This window comes from Buceros rhinoceros, unplaced genomic scaffold (assembly GCF_000710305.1).
Source record: "Buceros rhinoceros silvestris isolate BGI_N320 unplaced genomic scaffold, ASM71030v1 scaffold25576, whole genome shotgun sequence".
Classification (NCBI taxonomy): domain Eukaryota; kingdom Metazoa; phylum Chordata; class Aves; order Bucerotiformes; family Bucerotidae; genus Buceros; species Buceros rhinoceros.
Window position 1 is genome coordinate 1 of NW_010418496.1, and position 715 is coordinate 715.

Consider the following 715-nt stretch of genomic DNA (forward strand, 5'->3'; position numbering starts at 1 on the left):
ACTCCGTGGCACTGAGCGAGAGCGGAGGGAGATGGGGCTCTGGTGTTTTCCGCCTTGCCGCTAGCGCGCTCTCGCCCTCCTCTCGTGTTGCACTGCAGGGTGGCCAGGCGGCAGGGAGGGAAGAGGGGGTGCCTGGAGGAGCCGGGGCTTTGCAGATGCTCCTCTCGGTCCCCCAGCAGCTCGCTCCCTTCCCCGTGTTTTTTCCAGGCAATGCCACACCTCCCGAGGACACTGGGGACATCGGGTTTTGCTGAGCTTGGCATCTTTTCAGCGTCGTACCGAAGGCATCAGACAGACGCTCGTCTGCCCTGAAGTGCGGATCTGCAACAGCTACCGAGAAGCCTCTGTCTCTCTGTCTCTCTGTCTCTCTTTCTCTCTCTCTCCAGTCCAAACCATTACAAGACCTGACTTCCACCATCTGGGAATCTAACCCCTCTTATGTCCCTTCTCCTTTTTCTGCGATGACTCACCATTATTTTTAACTTTGAAGAGAGAGGAAATTATGGGGATCTTGGAAGCCTGTATTTCTCTCTAGGATTTCCCCAGGGTCAGATAATCGGTGTTACTAAGAGACACTAAGATTTGCCTTCTCCAGGTAATGTGATTTGTTTTCTGTGTGCCATGGTGGTTTGCAGAGGATGACAGGAGCCGGGACACCAGCGCTCGAGGAGGGGGGACTGCAGTGGTCCGCGGGGCAGCTTCCGTCGCCGGCTCC